This window comes from Canis lupus, chromosome 23, assembly GCF_011100685.1.
Source record: "Canis lupus familiaris isolate Mischka breed German Shepherd chromosome 23, alternate assembly UU_Cfam_GSD_1.0, whole genome shotgun sequence".
NCBI classification, from domain to species: Eukaryota; Metazoa; Chordata; class Mammalia; order Carnivora; family Canidae; genus Canis; species Canis lupus.
In genome coordinates this window covers 38,795,111-38,813,887 of record NC_049244.1, presented here as the reverse complement: position 1 = coordinate 38,813,887, position 18,777 = coordinate 38,795,111, and the positions used below count along the sequence as shown (strand labels likewise).

Genomic DNA, 18,777 nt, shown 5'->3' with positions numbered 1-18,777 from the left:
AGACAGACACTTAACTGACTGCACCACCCAGGTGTCTCTGTGCTTTCTAAGTTACAAATCACTTTCACATATATTATCACATTTGACCAACATCAATCCATTAAGTAGAACTGAAAATAAGTTTCTATGTAACAGTATTATCTGTTTCCCTGTATTATTTTACTCTCATTTTATAACGAAATAGACTCCAAGAAGTCAACCTACATAGCCTAGGTCATCTGGTGCTGAGTATCAAAGCTCATACTGTTTTCAGTGTGCTTGAGTCCCAGCCCCGTGTCCCTTTTGAAAAGCCACACTGACTCTTGAATGTCCAAGAGCAATGAAGACATGAAATAGGATGTCAGGGAAACCAAGGAATCATCTTTCCACATGATATTTAAGGAAGAGATGTGAGCCTCTTTCAATGGATGTTGAAATTAGAAGACTTAGTATAGAGCTTTACAAAACAGTTCTATATGTGGTTCTTCGTACTTTTTAAATTCTAATTTAACCCCAAACTCTCCTTTTTTTCTAATAAGTAAAATAGTTACCGATTACATTCAATAAGAATTATCATTCATAAATAAGATAATGCCATGAGTATGTAATTAGTAGGAAATACAGCATGGCATTTTCAAGGTTATGGTATTTAGTATTGCTGAAAATACTGATTTGCATAGTAAGGTCACAAAATGTTACAGAGAACTAAAAACATACAAAAGTGACAGAAATCAGGATAGAAAGTTAACATAAACTTAGATGAATAGTTTATATTTAAAATGCCTAGATTTGGAGATCCCTGGGTGGCGCAGCGGTTTGGCGCCTGCCTTTGGCCCAGGGCGCGATCCTGGAGACCCGGGATCGAATCCCACATCGGGCTCCCGGTGCATGGAGCCTGCTTCTCCCTCTGCCTGTCTCTGCCTCTCTCTCTATATCTCTCTCTCTCTCTCTCTGTGTGTGTGTGACTATCATAAATAAATAAAAAAAATTTTAAAAAAAGCAAAAACAGTAAAAGAAAAAATCTCTTTTAAATAAATAAATAAATAAATAAATAAATAAATAAAATAAATAAAATGCCTAGATTTCCCCCATGGCATTTGTTCTTAATGGTCTTTTGATTTTTAGCCTTTTTTTGATCAAAAGCTATGGGCACTGTGTTCATAAAAATGTACACAGATCTAAATTTTGTATATGATTTCAGAGACTCTGTAGATGCACATCCAACCCTCAAGCCCATCCATGTACCTCCAAAAGGTCTACAGGCTCCAACTTAAGAACTACAACCCCAGCTTTTCCCAAAACATTCTCTTGGGAAGGAAATATTTTAGAATAATTTTTGGAGAACACGTTCTCAACAGCTTTCTTCAACATTTTCAGTGAAAAACAAGAAGTGAATCAGCAAGGCTTGCTGGTATAAAACTGAGCAATAAATAACTGCCTCATGAAAGGCAAACATGTATACATATAACCATGATTCACATCTACCAATAAAAGTACACAGAGGTGTATGGGAGGAAAAATAAGGAAGCAAAAGAGGTCTAATAAAGATTTTCCTGGGATGCCTGGGTGGCTCAGTGGTTGGGCGCCTGCCTTCAGCTCAGGTCGTGATCCTGGGATCCGGGATGGAGTCCCACATCAGGCTCCCTGCAAGGAGCCTGCTTCTCCCTCTGCCTGTGTCTCTGCCTCTCTCTCTCAGTCTGTGTCTCTCATGAAAAAATAAATAAATCTTTAAAAAAAAAATTTCCTGAGGGGATAATGTTGAAGCTGCATGAGCCTTGAAGAGTAAGGAGACTTTGTAAGTTGTGCTTGGGTATGACATATATTTCTAAAATCTTGACTTAAAAAAGCATATCCTAATATGTCATCCATATTTCTGACTATTCCTTATATTTACTTCCAAGCAGTGACAGTTAGTTATTTATGAGAATGAGTTCATAGGCCTGTGCCTAAAAAAAGAAAAAAGATTTTAAGAAACTAAATGGGATAAAAATCCCAAATAAAAATAAACCTTAAAAGTCAAGCAGTCCTGGGGCACCTAGTGGCTCAGTTGGTTAGGTACCTGACTTCAGCTCAGGTCATGATCTTGGGGTCCTGGGGTCAGCCCCAGTATCAGGCTCCCCACTCTAGTAGGGAATCTGCTTTTTCCTCTTCTTCTGCCCCTCCCCCTTGTTCTAGTGTTGTCTAATGCATAAAAACTTTTAAAAAAGGAGAAAAAAGCCATCTAGTCCAACCCTCTCTACTGATGAGAAAACTGAGGCCACACCCTTATCTCCTCAAAAGATACCACCAGAGGGCAGGAAGTGAACGTTAGGAAGCAGGGCTAAGGAACAAAATTAGATTTACAAATATTTAACATACTTATTTTCACTAGCAACCTAGATTTACTCCTTATGATAGGGAATCCCATGTCACTAACATTTCAAGAGAGGAGTGGATATTCCACAAACAAGAGCTGGACAGTGGGCCATTGCTCCTTTGACCACTTCCAATATTTCAACATCCTGAAATTTACGTATGCCTGAGTGGATTGACAAATTACGTATCTTAGCTGAGAGCAAGCCTTTCTTCACTGACTGGGAAAGTAGCTTTAAGAGATGCTTGCACAGAAACCAGGTACTGAAAATACGCTAATCATACAAGCCTACAAAAATAGAAGAGCAGTCACACCTCCACTCCTCCTGAGTCTTCACCAGCTACATTAGCAAAGAAAACAGAGGCAAACGTGACCACAGGTCGGACAAATGATCCAAAATTATCAAGACTACATAAAATAACAGTTTTACACAGTCACTAACAATGAACAATGCCCTGTGTGTATATTGTACCATGAGATAATAGTTATTATAAATATATTCTTTTTTTATATATAAATATATTCTTTGGAAGTGGTGTATACACAAAACATTTTCATGGATGGGAGAAGAACAATGAAAAAAGCCTGCAGGCCACTGGTCCAAGGACAAAGAGTTCAATGTCCAGCGTCTACTGGAATAGGTAAAGGGAGAACTCTTCCCACCATTTGCTGCTTCTGGTTTAATGACAGCATCTCTTCTATCCTATACGACTGAGAACTGGGTTGGAAACATTTGGAAGGAAAGAAACAGAAGGGATCCTAAAAAGTCTCAATTCTATGCAAGGAGACTGTCAGAAAAGGCCAGGAAATGTTTATAATTCTTAAAGCAATTCAGGCCCAGATACAATGAGCGCTAGAGATTAAAATCAGCACTTCGAGAAAACAGGCAGCCAAGCACTCAGTGGACTCTATTCAGGAGTTCACGATGCTCGCTTGCAGTGCAGACCTAGCCCCAAGTGCCACTCCATTCTCCATAGGATCCTCCTCCTGGGATCCTTACCAATAGGGCCTTTTACAGCACAGAATATAAGTAAGCGTGAACTTGGACTTTTTTAGTGGCGAGATAAGGCCACGCCATTAGTAACATTTGTAGCTATGCAAAGTAACATAATAAGGGTAATCAAATATCATGCTTTGGGTGGTAAGCTGATCTAAACTAAGGATCATAAAGGAATGTTATCCCCCCTCCTCTGCAAGAACACAATTGAGCATTTGGCCAGTTCATTATGAAAGGACTAGCACAAGGGCACAGCTTTTGTTGGACTCCAGGCATAATACGGGAAAGGGAATTATGGCTCCTTAGAAAGCCATAAAGAGTTTCTTAGGAACTATGTGAAATTTGTCCATGGCATTCACTCTCCGGAGTTCACTGATCATGCTGCGTTTGTTTCTCTCAAAAGAGCCACAGAATAACTCTATTCTATGATGCATACAAATAAACTTAAATGGCTGACTGCCCCACAAAGCTGAGCAGGTAAGTCTTACTAGGAGGTTTGAGAGCTCAGGTCACTGCACAAAGGAAACATACTTAACTTTTTAGAAGCTGGGCCCTTTTAAGAAAGCTCCAGAGTCTTTAATTCTTTGGCACCAGGAGCTGTGCAAACTGCCAGCAGTATCAGTATCCAACTTTCCTCGACATGCATCATTCAAGACCTTCTCAGCTTTACAGGGGCTGGGAACTGCTCATTTTCTGTTTTACTAAGAAAAGAGCTCAAGTGAGGCTGCCACAGCTTCCAAGGTAAAGATCTATAGCTCTCCAGCCAATTTCAGAAACCACTAAAAATGCTCACAGTGAAAGGCAACATGCTTATCTGTACACTATATAAGGAAATTTCCTGAAAGCCTTCAGCCTCTTCCCAAATTCAGTGAAACAGTGTGTGGGGTGGGGAAGCTTTTAAGCAAGAGCACTATCTCCAAGTACATTCTGGTACTTAAAAAAGCAGAAGAGGAAAAATGATGATAAAGAATTTATTTCAATTAAGATATTTTCTTCAGACTCCAGATGGTTGGATATTGTCTTAACATGTCCCAGTACTGGTAACATCTTCTATTATCATTTGTTTTATGTATCCGTGAAATTAAAAGTGTTACTTATCCATGATTAAACCACAGATTGGAAGATGTTCCTAAGAATTTATATACATTTCTAAAAGAAAAATTCAATCAAAAATTATGAACTGAACTTTTCAATCCAATCCTGAGTAAACCAAAACAGCCCCTTCTTACCTAACAAGTATTGCTTAAGGAAGAAATAGTTTTCAAAACAGAGAATCAAAAGAGAATCAAGAACTATGTGACCTCACACCATGGTTACCATTTGCATTGATTATGCAAAGCCACCTAGACTCCCAAAGTAAGAATGCACTAAAACAAAATGAAACATGAGAGGGATTATCTCAATTAAACATAATTTATTTTAAAAAATTTAAAAAATAAACATATTTTATTTTATTTAAGATTTTATTAGAGACACAGAGAGAGAGAGAGAAGAGAGGCAGAGACACAGGCAGAGGGAGAGGCAGGCTCTCCACACGGAGCCTGATGCAGGGACTCCATCCCAGAACGCCTGGATCACAACCTGAGCCAAAGACAGATGCTCCAGCACTGAGGCACCCAGGTGCCCCAACAAACATATTTTTAAAAAGCAGTTCCAATATCTGAGGCCAGATGATTGCTATTAAGATAAGGGAACATTTTGCATACCTGCTTCGGTTGGTCTTATCACGCGATTTGGAGGTCCCAGGAAACAACTCAGAAAATTTAAAATTCAGTCTAAGATGTGTTTATCCTCAGTTAATCCTCTGCCAAAGTCAGTGTCTGACCAAAGAAAATAAGCAGGGCCAAACTGAAGTTTTCTGCCTACCACTAAGGTTTAAATCTCCCAAGAACCTGGTCTAAAGTAGAAAGGCCAATCTGCAACACGGGTGTGGTCTGGAACTATAAAAAAATCAAGAGGCAAATATGTAGATGATACCACCATATGTTTATGACTAAGGCTTAAAATATATTAGGGTTTTCACTTTACTCTTTAGATTCCATTCAGGCAGGTCTTCTTCCTATGGAATGCAGCTGCCCCATGAAGTCTGATGTTCTTTTTATACACATTTCCTTTGCCACTTTAAATTTTGAAATGGCAACTTTGTTTTCACCATGTGAAAGCTCATTAAGCAATTAAGTATATGCGGACATTCCCAGAAATAAGTAGGAAATTGCATTGAACTTAAAAAACAAACTCTAATTCCTACTCAATATTTTTATAGTCCCTGAACTAATTTCAAAGAAATGTACAAAATTACCTTTGAATAGTAACTGGAAACATTACATAGAAGTAGAGAGTGTTAACACTAAAAGTATCTCAAAGGTTGTAGTCCAATTCTACTTTCTAAGTGTGGCAAGAAAAGGTTCACTTATAAAATCCATAATCCATTTTCACTCAACAGTTAATTCTCTGAAGAGGAAGTATAAAACACACTTTATGATACCTCCATAGAAGTGAAGAATGGCTGTTATAAAACTGTTTCGCAAAGTGAAAGAAAAAGTGAAGGGTTTGTATGGTATCAGCCAGTTTAGAAGAAAAAAAAAGTACATACCATATGATTGCATTTATATCAAATTCTAGAAAATGCAAACTAATATATGGAGATAGGAATCATCTGAATGGCTGCCTGGAATGGGAGTGGAAAGAGGGAGAGACTGTAAAGGGACATGAAGAAACTTTGGGGGGAGGGTAATGAAAATATTCTGCATCTTGATCGTGGTGATGATTCTGTGAGTGCATACATCTAATCAAAACATACCAAACTGTCTGCTCTAAATGAGTGAACTCTATTATACTTGAGTTCTATGCCAACGATTGTTAAAAATACACTGATATATATTTAAAAGGCACTTGTATTGAGGAAGGCTTATACTTGCTCTATATGGCCACACGATGGCAAAACGAGGATCATTAGGCCAAAATACCAGAACATTTCTGCATCCATACAAGGAAATATATACTGTCCCAGTGGGCCAGAGCCAACCTGGGATGGGATACTAAAGCTCTCTCCATTGGGCATGCTCCAAAACAGGCTCAAAGTATATTTTGGGGGTACGATGTTGTCTTTAGGGATTCCTATGTAGAAAGTTGTATGAAGTATAACCACTAATGATTCTTGTAACAAAAATTACATTATTTCAGCCAACAGACACATTAAAAACAAATGCTCAATATCACTTGGCATCAGGGAAATACGAATCAAAACCACAATGAGATACCACCTCACACCCATTGGAATGGCCAAAATAAACAAGTCAGGAAACAACAGATGACATAAGGATGTGGTGGAAAGGAATGAAAACTGATGCAGCCACTCTGGAAGACAGTATGGAGGTTTCTCAAAAAGTTGAAAATAAAGCTACCCTATGACCCAGCGACTGAACTACTGGGTATTTACCCCAAAGATACAAATGTAGTGATGATCTAAAGGGGCACCTGCACCCCAATGTTTATAGCAGCAATATCCACAATAGGGGGCTAGGGTAACTGGGCGATGGGCATTAAGGAGGGCATGTGATGCAATGAGCACTGGGTGTTATCTAAGATTGATGAAATACTGACCTCTACCACTGAAACTAATGATTTTTATATATTAATTGAATGTAAGTTTTTAAATTTATGTTATTTCAGGGTGGACCGTTTACAGATGCTTGTGACCCTGCTGATGTGTGAAATCCTGCTAACTTCTTGACTAAAACAGGGATTTGCTGTGTCTGATTGTCCCCCGAAGACTTCAAGTTCACAGGAAGAGTCAATTATCTGCCCAATGAATCCTTTTTTAGGGGGCAGAGGAGCATGTAAGAAATATTTTATGATACAAATAGAATTGGTTTTCAACTTTTTTAATAGATTTTTAATAAGACTTCTTCAGGTTGGCTAAGTCATTTCTGTGTCTATTTGCTTCCTGAATTTTGAAGTGTGGTGTTTTTTTTCCTTTTCATTTTCGCCATGGTTGTTGGTTTTCACCATTAGAAATTCCTTTCCCACTTTTTCTTAATTTAATTTCAATTGAGTTAATATACAAAGCAGCACTGGATTCAAGAGCAGAATCCAGTGATTCATCACCCACATAAAACACCCCATGTTCATCCCAACAAGTGCCCTCCTTAATGTCTGTCACACATTTAGCCCATCCCCCACCCATCTCCCCTCAGCAACCCTGTTTGTTCTCTATAGTTAGGAGTCTCAAAAAAAAAAAAAAAGTCTCTTATGGTTTGCCTCCTTCTGTTTTTATCTTATTCTTCCTTCCTTTCCCCTATGTTCATCTGTTTTGTTTCTTAAATTCCATGTGAGTGAACTCATGGTATTTGTCTTTTCTCTGACTTATTTCGCTTAGAATAATACAATCTAGTTCTATCCACATTGCTGCAAATGGCAAGATTTCATTCTTTTTGATCACCAAGCAATATTCTACTGTGTGTGTATACACATCTTCTTTCTCCATTCATTGGTCAATGGACATTTGGACTCTTTTCCATAAGTGGGTATTGCTGATAGTGCTGCTATAAACATTGGGGTGCCTATGCCCTTCCAAATCAGCATTTTTGTATCCTTCAGATAAATATCTAGTAGTGCAATTGCTGGGTCCTAGGGTAGTTCTATTTTTAACATTTTTGAGGAACCTCCATACTGTTTTCCAGAGTGTTTGCACCAGCTTGCATTCCCACCAACAGTGCAAAAGGGTTCCCCTTTCTCTACATCCTCGCCAACACCTGCTGTTTGCTGAATCACTAATTTTAGCCATTCTGACAAGTGTGAGGTCCTATCTCATTGTGGTCTTGATCTGTATTTCCCTGATGATGAGTAGTGTGGAGCATCTTTTCATTTGTTAGCCATCTCTGGATGTTTTCTTTGGAAAAGCATCTATTCATGTCTTCTGCTCATTTCTTAACTGGATTACTTGCTTTTGGGTGTTGAATTTAAAAAGTTCTTTACAGATTTTGGATACTAACCCTTTATTCGATATGTCATTTGCAAACCTTCTCCATTCTGTCAGTTTTAGTTTTGTTGATTGTTTCCTTCACTACGCAGAAGCTTTTTACCTTCATGAAGCCCCAATACTTCATTTTTGCTTTTGTTTCCCTTGAGACATGTCTAGTAAGAAGTTGCTGTGGCCGAGGTCAAAGAGGTCACTGCCTGTCTTCTCCTCTAGGATTTTGTTTCCTGTCTTACATTTAGGTCTTTCTTTCATCCATTCTGAATTTATTTTTGCATATGGTGTAAGACAATGGTCCAGTTTCATTCTTCTACATGTTGCTCCTATTTTCCCAACAGCATTTATTGAAGAAACTGTCTTTTCTGCTATGTCAATTATATGTTGAGCAGTTGAGAGTCCATTTGTCTATTCTGTTCTATTCTGTTCCATTGATCAATGTGTTTCTTTTTGTGTCAATGCCATACTGTCTTGATGATTACAGCTTTGTAATGCACTTGAAGTCTGGAGGTGTGATGCCTTCCACTTTGGTTTTCTTTTTCAATATTACTTTCACTATTTGGGGGTCTTTTCTGATTCCATATAAATTTTAGAGCTGTTTGTTCTAGTTCTGTGAAAAATGCTGTTATTTTGATAGGGATTGCCCACTGCATCCTTTTCAAGAAATGGATCCTGTGGCTATCTCTTTTTTTTTTTTTTTATCTATGTAAAGTGGAAAATATGTAGAAAATAAGATAATCTCAATTGCTCTCAAGCATACCATTCAGAAACAACCAAGGAGCCAATATGTTATCAATTTCTACACATGTATATAAATATATTTTTCTTTTCACAAAGTTCTTATCTTTTTTTCTTATCTTTCGATATAGTTTTACTTAACATTAGTATGAAATTTCCTGTATCATTAAGCATTTTTTGAAAACATGCCTTTCATGCTTCATTAACAGTCCACATTATGACTATATGCCATTATTTATTTAAGCATTCATGTTGATAACTAAGGTGGTTTCCAGTGTTTTACCTTTAGAAATAATGCTTCCACATCCTTGAACACAGAAAATGAATGGACAATGAATAGCCCTGAATTCAACTTCTCTAATATTTTATCCACGCCATTTTGTTACAAGCAATTTCACTTTCTACTCTTCTGGAGAAGTGCTGTGGTAGACAGTTAACATGTGCAGCATGGTGGCTGCCACCTTTGCTGACTAGTTTTTTTCTTGAGTACCTACTATTAACCTCAACCAAAGTCCCAGAAAAAATATACTAATTTGATCTCAATAAAAACTATGCAGAACACGATGCAGTATCAAGGCACCACTCAAGGTCCAGTACATGGTGGATTTTAACAACTTGTGGAATATTCGAAGCAAAAGTATTGTTTGAACCAATACAGTATCAATAAATATTGGAAAATAATCTGACTTAAAGTTGTTTATGTAACTGCAACTATTTATAAAGCAAGAACATTTAGAAAAGGATTTAGTCAGTGTTTAAGTGCACCTTCCAGGCAGGAGCCACATTTTTAAAAAAATCCCTGTAAGCCCATATATACTTACTTGGAGATTTGTTTATAGGAACTATTTTCACAGTATACGAATTTTTTCCTATATCTTTTTTTTTTTTTTTTTTTTTTCCTATATCTTAAAAACAATTCATTTCTCGGGATGCCTGGATGGCTCAGTGGTAGAGCGTTTGCCTTCAGCCCAGGGCGTGATCCCGGAGGCCTGAGATCGAGTCCCACATCGGGCTGCCTGCATAGCCTGCTTCTCCCTCTGCCTGTGTCTCTGCCTCTCTCTGTGTGTCTCTCATGAATAAATAAAAATAAAACCTTAAAACAAAAAACAATTCATTTCTCAAACTTCTAAAATGTCAGGGTAGCAATCACCCTTGATAGTAGTGACAACTGGAAGGAAGCAGGAAGGTTTGGGGGATGCTGGTAATAATTCTGGTGTCTTGATATAGATGCTGATATCATGGGAGTATCATTTTGTGAAAATTCATCAGGTTATACACTCATGATTTGTACTGTTGTCTGCATGTATACTGCATGTTAATTAAAGATTCTGAAATGGACAAAAAACAGAGTCCCATCCGTTGCTCCCATCATACGCTGCTAGGTAATCTGATAGGATAAGAATTAATATATTTAGTAAAAAAAATATATATATATATATTTTTTTTTTAGTAAAAGATGAATTGGAAACCTCATCTCTAATAATCCCAGTCTATTCCTTAAATTAGATATTCTTAGCAATGTCCTTTTGTTAACAACATGAACAATTACACATATCTTGCAGAATTTTGGTGTATCGATAATACACAGTCATTTACATTTAGTACTTCAAATCAATTCAGTAAGTAGTTCTGAGTACCTACTATGTCCAAGATGCTGTATGGGCATTTTTAATGCTGTGCAGATGTATGAAGGAAAATATCTGAGAAAATTTTAAATGGCCTTCCAAAGACTGGCAGATGATATAGATTCTTTTCATCATTTTAAGTCACCCACTGGGGAAAATGAGTAGATGCCATACTTTCTACATCTTGGAAAATGTTTCCTAGAATTGGTAGGTGTCAAAACTTGTCATTCACTTGTACTGTTAGAGATAAATGGAAAGAAAGACAGAGGGCAGACTGGGTAGTTGAGAGGGCATGAACAAAGGAGTGGAAGCATGAGAGCCTATGGCATGCAATGAGGAACTAAAGGTACATATCTTGGTTGAATGATTGGCCCTACTTCACATCATAATTTTCTTCTGAATCTAAATTACCAGAGAAGCAGGCACAATGTGAATTATTTCCCCTTGCAACACACAGAGATAAGTGCCGCTGTAGTTCTCCTTGACTATACAAAGCCCCTGAAATATCCTTTCTGAAACTACTTATTTTTGAATCTGGCCCTGAGATGATCTCAATTTAGAAAAATATCAGGTCACATTTTCTCATATCCATCAACATAAATGCCTGGAACCCCGCCGGCAGTGATAACCACTGCCGTCTTATCTGTCAACAAAGGCAGTGTTTCAGGCAATGGCAGGTAGAATTATTCCCCCCAAATATGCCCATGCCCTAATCCCCAGAACCAGGTTATCTTACACAGCAAGAGGGACTTTGACTAGGGGTATGGGCCTTGGGATGGAGCAAATTATCCTGGATAATCTAGAGACCCAACCTAATCCCATGAATTCCTTACGAGCTGAGAACCTTCCCCTGCAGGGAAAGGAAGAGGAGAAAGAGGAGAGATTCAAAGTGTGAGAAAGGGCTGGACTCTCTGATGTTGGCTTTGAAGATGGAGGAAACAGGCCATAAGCCAAGGAACACGGGTGACTTCTAGAGGCTGGGAATGGCCTTCCGTTTAAATCTAGTAAGAAAATGAGGATCTCAGGTCTACTGCCTCAAGAAATTGAATTCTCCCAACAACTCAAATGAGTGATGGAAGAGATCCTCCCCCAGCCCCTTCAGAGAGGAGCAGCCTTGCCAACATCTTTAGCCCAGTGAGAAGGTCCACATCATCAGACTTCTGACCTACAGAACTGTAAGGTAATGTCTTGTAGAAGTCACTAAATTTTGTTAGGGGAGCAAAAGAAAGCTAACATGGGCTCACAGTTTTATTCAGAATACGATGTTCTTATCACCTTGGCCATGGATTGCCCACAAGAGAGAACAGCTATCATTTAGGAGAAGCAGAGGGAAAAGAATAGTATGTTTGTAAGGCAGGGCCAGTTTTTCTTTAGGACTGTCCTTAAATAAATTTTCCCTTCAGTAAAATATACACATATATTGGAAGTTAGTCAAATAGTTTAGCCCCTGAAAAAGAAAAACACTACAAAAATGAAAAGATTCAAGAGTCTGTCAATAATGATGAGTGGGATGCCTTACTCTTAACCTCACCTGGTAGACTGGGGCCCAGAGATGACTGCAATAGACGGTAAATGCTACCCAGCAATTAGGTGAAATGGTTCTCATTAGCTGTCATGAACTTTACCAGAGGAGCTTATGCTAAATACAGATTCCTGGGTCTCATCCTCAAAGATTTCTAGAAGTTTTAGGGTAGGACCCAGAGATATGAATAAGATCAAAATTCACAACTTCTACATGTTGTCCCCTAATGAATAATTAATACTGCTGAAATATTCCTACCAACCATTCTCTCAAAACCACTTAAGACCTCTCCTATTCTGACCTAGGCCCAGAGCAATTCTTGTCAGGAATCAGCCCATCAAGCAAACTAGGTGGTTAAGAGGTGTACAGCTTTGGTATAAACAGACTTACACTTGATTCTGCTCTTGCTCTTACAGTGTTCTGGGCAAATCACAGAAGGCCCCTGAACTTGTTTCCTCTTCTGTATAAAGGGAATGACCAGTCCTACCTACCCAGTATAGTTAACCAAATTTAACACACTTCTTGAAACATAATAACTATTCAGTTGCTGTGATCATTAACAGCACCATTAATTTCATTTTTAGATGAAATCTGAGCAAAATATTTATAAGCAGAGGTAGTTTGAATTCTTCAGCATTTTTCATTACTGTAACAGTACTGGAAAGATCTAAGTATTCAATGGAAGTAAGCTTCCACTCCGGACTACATGGAATGCAGTATGTTTACAAGAGGCTGTATTATGAGGGGGATATAAATAAATAAAAGGAACCATAAGGATCCGCATCTCTTTGAGACTGTATATAGTCAATGAGGTATAATTTTATTTCAAACCTCTAAAAAGGTTGGTGCCAACAACAACAAAAAAAAACCTTTCCCAAGCACAAGCAGTTAGGAAATTTATCTCTTTTTTCACCTTAAAATATAAAACACCAACTATATGGATTGAGACTGGTCCTTGCTATCACTGAATATTTTAATGGCCACCTCTGTTCTGATGTGAAGGCCCCTGAAAGTAAATCTCAACAACCAGTTCAAGGTCACAAAGTAAGATAAACAGTCTCAACATCCAGGTGAATATGAAGAACATATATAATCATGTCAATAAACAATATACACAATTCAGTAACATGAAACAGAATAGACACAAACAGGAAGCATAGAGCCCAGCCTCATTGAGTCCATGCTGATGACAAATGATAGTCAAATGGCCTGTAGCTGGGCTGTAGAAAAATTCATCAGAGACTAAAAACTTAATAAAATACAAATATATGAATAGTAAATTATAAACAATGATATTGTAAGGAATATCTATATAACACAATACCTATTCCATTATTTTCTTCTTATATATTTTAGTGTTCATTTCTTTGCCTCTCCTTTATTCTTTATTCCTTTTTTTTTTTTTTTTTTGCCTCTCCTTTATTCTTTAGAGGAAAGGTATGCAACGTTAATAGATGAAAAAAGAGACATTTAAAGAAAGTCTTGATGCTTGCACCTGCTAAGCCTTCTCAGACTATAGTCCCCTAGAAAGGGCAGGATTATCGGTTGGGGGGAAATCCATTCTCCTATCTTATGTTTCCATGAGGGCCTGTTGTAAAAGCAGCACTTCTGGCCTCTTCTCTACATTCCTTTTTCATTCTCCCTAAGGAAGGGGGCACTGATTTATCTTACTGGTGAGATGTGTCTTGGGTCCATTGAAACTCCTCTACTGCAATGATTCTCAAACTTTAACTGCAACAGAATCACAGGACGTTTGAGCCCCACATCTCAGAATCTCAGCTTCAGTTCATTTGGGTTAGAGACCACAGATCTACACTTCTAATAAGTTCTGAGGTAATGCTGGGTGCTGCTTGTGTGGGGACCATACTTGGAGAACCCACTGCTATACTGAATGGGACCAAAGTGCTCAATGTCATTATCTTCACATGGCTTGCACTTTTTCTCTTTAGCAGTAGCTTGTCCTCAGGACACAAACTCTCCCTTCCTCCATCTGGTAAGCAACCCAAAGGCAACTATCTAGCAAGTCTGCCTGGGATGAGATGAAAAAAGTTAAAATCTGGGGGAAAAAGGTATGAGGAAGACCACTTGGCCCCAGGCTGTAGTCATGGTCCAGTTGCATCGGGAATAAATTTGGTATTTTGAACTGTGAGAGGCCTCTATTTCTCAATCAGTTTAGAGAAGAGAATAGTATAAATCATCAGCTCCCTAAACCCAAGAGCATCCAACATTATGATTGTGGGAATAACTAGGAATTCCAAAGGCTGTGCCCTCATTCTGGAAGCAGAGTGACGGTCTTGTCTAAGTCATAAAGTTGAAGCCAGAGGACATCAAGTGTGCATACTGAATAATGTTCCTGCCCTTGAAGTATATGTAGGTATCACCAAAGAGGTGCAAATGGAGAGAAGATATAAAGCCTCAGGAAATTCAGCCTAGATTGCTTCTCTGGGTAGACCACGACCAACTGCTCAGACCAGGCTGTCTAGCTCAACAGCTCCCTAGCCACCCGCAGCTAAGCAAAGTCCCCTGGGATACTCCTTGGCCACCCCTTCTACCTTGGGTCTCGCAGCTCTGCTTCTATGCTATGTCCCACAGATACTTTTGTGTCTCAGCTCTCAAATGACACCCTGGCTTCGAATCCTAATGTGTAACTAGTTTTGCCTCCTCTCTGCTCAGCCTCACTCAGCTCCTAGAGTCCTTAACAGGGATTAGCATCCCCAGGACTTCTTTCTGTAGGAGGGAAACCTGGAGAGCAAAAGGTTTTCCTTAAGAAGAACAAGAAATTAACATGCAATCTCTCAGCAAACAGAAAAAGAGAGAAAACCGTGAAACTCATGCCAGGTCTTGCAGGTCATCACCTCCCTGCTCCTGGGGTACCCATCTCAGGCCTTTTGTAACTACTTCTTTACCACCCTAAGAGGCTCTCCTGGCTACCAAGAGACAAAATGGCACCCAGGGGCTCCATCCTGCCTGGACACATGTCCCTTGTGGCTCATTAAGGGTCTTTTAAATTTGGGGGTGAACCTAGAAGCAGGGGATTAACATAAAATTCGGATTTCTATTTTCTCTTTTAAAATCAGGAGGCCTGGGGTGCCTTGGTGGCTCAGTCAGTTAAGTGTCTGCCTTCAGCTCAGGTCATGATCTCAGGGTCCTGGGATGGAGCCTCATGTCGGCCTCCCAGCTCGATGGGGAGCCTGATTCTCCCTCTTGCCCCTGCTCATGCTCTCTTGCTAACTCCCTAATAAGTAAAATCTTTAAAAAATAAATAAATAAAACAAAACAAATCGGGCTAGCAACACTGAGCCCACATTTCTACATCGTAGCACTGGGCTAGGCCAGTGACAGCTGTGCCCTTTCAACAGATGTAAACAGTTTGCCACAATCCTATGATTCCTAGCTACTCTCATTTCCCATACAGCATACTTAAATGAACGGTAGTTAAGCAAGAGCTCTACTACCTGCCATAAACTTCCTGAGCTACCCCTGAACTCAAACTATTAGGGCTATCCTATTGACAGAAAAACAGGTGTATTTTTTTTTTCCTCCTCAGTGGTGCTTGCTTCCATTCTCAGTCCCGAAGCCATAATTGTAGGAATCATAAACAAATGTACAAGTGCTTACCCCAAAGTGGCCCAAACTCATGGAAGGTGATGAGAAACACAATAAAGGGACTGGAAATAAAAAGGCAATCCCCTTTTCAACATCTCTAGTTCCCTAAAAGATCAGGACTCGAGGAAGAAAAAGTAGCCATATCCTGTGTTGGTACAGGACAGAAATTCCATAATTAGAAGTAACCAAATATAGAAATTTATGGCACACTTAATTTTAGATTATATATAAAGCAAATACAATTTTATTGTTTTTGGAAAGACCATCAACTGGCAGCCCCTTTAATTTAGAAATAAATTAAAATTTATTTTATGCTCAGAAAACAAAAAAAAAAAAACAAAAGGAAGAGAGAAGCTAGACCACTGAGAAAGGAGAATTACTATCTAGGAAATTATCATGGTGCAATAAAAGTGTTCAAAGATCTTTCCTTGTCTTGAATCATCTTTTATTTGCATGTATATCCTGGTTGAAAGTCCTGCTAAGCCACCATCAACTGATAGAGGTATCACAGCCAGACACTTGCTCCAGAGTGGCACAAGTTTGGGTATCTCTTGATTCCCGGTCTTTGCCCAAAAGATTAGTGAGTTGGTGTCAAGGTGAATATTTGATTTTTAAAATCCTTCCCTTTCTCACTTCACTCCTTCCAAGGCCAACACTTAACTGGGAAAATAAAACGTATTGCAACTTCTCTCCTTAAGACATTCTAGGACAAGAATGGATTCCATAGTCCTTTTCCTCCTGGTTCAACATAAAACAGATCCAAAAGTGAATCAGAAATGTTCAACAAAAAAAAAAATTAAAATTAAAAAAAAAATGTTCAACAGTCTAGGGATATTTCACAGGTTGTGCTCACTTTGGGATCTAACCTTTCCACTGATTCAGATGAACAATGCAAGGAGGGCTAAGGCTAAATCTATAGTAGAATGGTTGGCCCAGTGTGGTGACTAATAAGATCACTTGGGAATATAATTACAGAATCTTTCCACATAATGGGTCACGTACATAAGCTTTATATACAAATATATATATATACAAATATAAAGTATCTATATTATGATCTTTGAACTGGACACGAGGAAACACTCAATTGTAAATCTGGCCTTGCCCAGATTCTCAGTGATGATTCAATTAGTTTAGAAAAGAGGAACATCTCTTTTATCTGGAATTAGAATCTGAGCTGGTGATCTTTGCTCACAGACAGAAACAAGTTACAATTAAATCAGTAAAAACTATTAGAACATTTGCTTCCTAAATGTTTCCTTTTGCAATTATATACTTGCTTCTTAGGAAGTAATTTTTAAAAGATTTTATTTGTTTATTCGTGAGAGACACAGAGAGAGGCAGAGACAGAAGCAGGCTTCTTGCAGGGAGCCCAGTGTGGGACTCAATCCCTGGACCAGGATCATGCTCTGAGCCAAAGGCAGATGCTCAACCACCGAGCCACCCAGGCGTCCAGAAAAATAATTTTTTAATTTTAGTTACCACTTCTATTTTCTTACACTACAATAATTTTAAACAAAAGGGCAGCCCTGGTGGCTCAGTGGTTTAGCGCCGCCTTCAGCCAGGGGCGTGATCTTGGAGACCCGGGATTCAGTCCCATATCAGGCTCCCTGCATGGAGCCTGCTTCTCCCTCTGCCTGTGTCTTTGCCTCTCTCTCTCTCTCTCTCTTTCTCTCTCTGTCTCTCATGAATAAATAAATAAATAAATAAATAAATAAATAAAATCTTAAAAAAAAAAAAAAAACACAGTTTACTATTTTAGGGGCACCAGGGTGGCTCAGTCCATTGAACGTCCAATTTTTGGTTTCAGCTCATGATCTCAGAGTCATGGGATCGAGCCCCACATTGGGCTCCCTGCTCACTGTGGAGTCTGCTTGAGATTCTCTCCCTCTTCCTCTGCCCCTCCCTGTCATGTGCACACTCTTTCTCTCTCTCTTCAAAATAAATAAATCTTAAAAAAAAATACCTCAATAAATATAAGCTTTAATCATCATCACCTGAAGTATTATAACACAAAAAACCCCTTTTTCTTGTAAGTTTTTCTTTATTCCCTTAGAAGATGCTGTCCTGAACATGAAAGACTCCTAACTCTGGGAAACGAACAAGGGGTAGTGGAAGGGGAGGTGAGCAGAGGAATGGGGTGACTGGGTGACAGGCACTGAGGGGGGCACTTGACAGGATAAGCACTAAGTGTTATACTATATGTTGGCAAATCAAACTCTAATAAAAAAATATACAAAAAAAAAAAGATGCTGTCTTGATATCCACAAATGTATATCAAGTTGCTGAATCAGCCATACCTAAATTGTTAAAAATTTAGTTTATGGCAAAACTCATTTGGAATTCAGTATCAAGTAATTATCTCTAAATATTTCAGTATATTTTCCTCTTTCCTGGAGTTTTGGGGGTGGGGGGGTTTGGGTTTAGGTTAGGGGTTTGTTGTTACTGTTGTTTGGCAAACCAACCACTTATCTTGCCCTAAAGAAGGTGAGGCAAAGACATTTGCTGTTCAGTGAATTGCCATGTGCTTCTCTCTCACTTCCAGGAGGATTACATGATCAGTTCCAATCAATGGTTGTGAGTAGAAGTAATTTGTGTCAAACTAAGCCAAAGCAATTCGAAGCTAGTGTGTGAGCCTTTAGCTCCTCTTCCCCCTCGCCCACGGAAGTCCTGTGTTAAAACAGCAAAATCACAAAAATCACAGCAACTGGGATCTGAGTCATTCATTGCATATACAACAGCTGCTCTGGAGGACAGCCAATGCACACTGACATTTATGTGAATAAGAAATCAATGGAGATTTCTGGGTTATCTGTTGCTGCTTTATAGCTTATCCTATCTTAACTCATACAGAAAGTAATGACCAGAAAGAAACCTTGTATCAGTCTGTGATCGATCTACTTGGGCCACTTATAAGGATTAGCTGAATCAAGTAGGAAAAATTTCCAAAGCTTCCTCAGACCTTTTGTACAACTTTATTAT

General features: G+C 38.7%; 1 protein-coding gene across 2 annotated transcripts in view; it reads right to left on the bottom strand.

Moving 5' to 3' along the window:
* Nucleotides 1–18,777, bottom strand: part of PLS1 (plastin 1) — a 103,388-nt gene that overhangs the window by 68,073 nt on the left and 16,538 nt on the right. Inside the window, exon 1 of one of the 2 annotated variants that reach the window (XM_038571109.1) lies at nt 5,036–5,217. The exons of the other annotated variant lie outside the window; for it this stretch is intronic. The gene's annotated coding sequence lies outside the window, so the exon portion shown is untranslated. Of the gene's footprint in view, nt 1–5,035; nt 5,218–18,777 lie in introns of those variants that run through there. 2 annotated transcript variants of the gene reach the window in all.